We start from the raw sequence: 2,012 nt of genomic DNA, 5'->3' as shown, positions 1-2,012 counted from the left end.
TTCTGTTAATCAACCACTAGACATGAAGATCTACCAAAGTGACCCGTTCTTTGTGGGCAGTCTCCAGCCAACTGCCACAGGCTCTAAATGAGCCACCGTATAGTATGGCGGTTCATACTATCAACTCAAGATAGCTGACCCTGTAGGTCAACCATGGAAAGCCACGGATCCCTGGCAGCAGGAATTATTTCTCTTTTAGATCAAGTTGTTGACAGAGAGACTGGGCTCAGCTTTCTTGCAACTTGCAGGGTTGAGTCAGGGCATCTGGCCTGAGGCAGGGGCAGTCACTTGTGGGGACAGCGGGGAGCCTGTCCTCACCCTCTCACTCCATCCTGGAGATTTACCGCCACTGAGGAAGGAGGAAGGAGATGTTTTTGTTTGTTGTCTAGTGAAGTAATCATAGCAGCCAATGATGTGGGCATGGCCAGGTGCGGTGGCTCACGCCTGTAATCCCAGCACTTTGCGAGGGTGAGGTGGGCAGATCACTTGAGGTTAGGAGTTTTGAGACCAGCCTGTCCAACATAGTGAAACCCCGTCTCTACTGAAAATACAAAAGTTAGCCGGGTGTGGTGGTGCACGTCTGTAATTCTATCTACTCAGGAGGCTGAGGCATGAGAATCACTTAAATTCTACCTACTCAGGAGGCGGAGTTGCAGTGAGCTGAGATTGTGCCACTGCATTCCTGGGTGACCAAAAAAAAAAAAAAATCCTGGGGTTTTTTTTTTTTTTTTCCCAGTGGTATCTGTCTCTTTATTGGATGTGAGGGCCAGCAGGACTGTAACTCCTGTCTCAGGAATGGTGGTAGACAGGAGGTTATTGAACCGCTAGGCCAAGCTGGTACCTCTGGCTATAGCCTGCTCTCTGAGACCTGGGGCTTCACTCGGATCACGCCCTCTTGGGCACAGGTCACAGCTACGACTCCATCCCGATGCCATAGTAGCCCATGGACCAGCCCCCGAGAGCCAGTAGCCCAGGGGCTCTTGAACTCATAGAGCTCACAAGGGGACGTGGAACCACGTGGAATGGTCCAATGAGACCATGAAGTGCACCTTGTGCTGGCACTGGTGAGGCAGCATGGCAGTGCCCAAGAAGGCATAGTCAGAGATGTAGGCAGCCACGCAGCAGTGGATCTTCATGTCGCCCTCACCTATGTAGCCCTGGGCTCGCACCCAGAACATCTGTTTGGGCTCCATTCTCTGCAGCTGGCTCAGGGCGGATGGGTTTACAGGCTTGATCTCAATGGGCACCTCCCGAGCAGCGATTTTGTTGAGCAACACTGGGTACCTCTTTCGGAGGTTAGGGTCTCTTAAATACTGGTCAATGAGGGCCTCAGAGTCAAGCAGCTCTTCTGGCGGTGGCACTGTGGGCATGGAGAGCTGGTGCTGCAGGGGGCTGGGCTGGGCCTGCTGGAAGGAGGCCTGGCAGATGAAGATGGGCTTCCCATGTGGCATGGCCTTCACAGAGCACACCGAGAAGCTCGACCCTGTTTGCGCCCGCTCCACCTGGTACAGTACTGGCACCTTTGGGTCCCCTGCCCGAACAAAGTAGCAGTGCAGGGAGTGCATGTGGACGTCTTCACTCACAGACTTGGCAGCAGCCACCAGGGCCTGGCCCACGATCTGACCCCCAAACAGTCTCTTGGAGGCTGGTACCCAGTAATGTCTTCCTCTGAAGAGATCCTTGTCCAGCAGCTCGAGGTTGAGTACGCTCGTGACCAAGACGCTACGGAGGTCCCCAGGGGGATCGCCGCGGCCGCCACGGCCCTGCCCATCTTCTGGGGTCTGCGGGGATGACATCTTGTTCAATGCTGCCGGCCCTGCACACCCGCTGCGCAGAACATGCGGGAGACACACACAGAGGCTGGCGCTTCTGGCAGACTGCTTTAGTAACCGCAATTCTCCCTTTTTAAAATTTTTTTTATTTTTTTGAGACAGAGTTTCGCTCTTGTTACCCAGGCTGGAGTGCAATGGCGCGATCTCGGCTCACCGCAACCTCCGCCTCCTGGGTTCAGG

At 54.5% G+C, this 2,012-nt stretch overlaps 1 pseudogene across 1 annotated transcript; it reads right to left on the bottom strand.

Annotated features, from left to right (window-relative positions):
• Positions 1-742: 742 nt before the first annotated feature.
• Positions 743-1,885, bottom strand: LOC108289874 (annotated as a pseudogene). Its single transcript, XR_001819337.2, has one exon. The product of XR_001819337.2 is annotated as an acyl-coenzyme A thioesterase 8-like (transcript).
• Between the last annotated feature and the right edge of the window lie 127 nt (positions 1,886-2,012).

Source organism: Cebus imitator, unplaced genomic scaffold, assembly GCF_001604975.1.
Source record: "Cebus imitator isolate Cc_AM_T3 unplaced genomic scaffold, Cebus_imitator-1.0 Scaffold416, whole genome shotgun sequence".
NCBI classification, from domain to species: Eukaryota; Metazoa; Chordata; class Mammalia; order Primates; family Cebidae; genus Cebus; species Cebus imitator.
The sequence above is the reverse complement of the archived record's forward strand: the minus strand, read 5'-3'. Positions and strand labels throughout refer to the sequence as shown.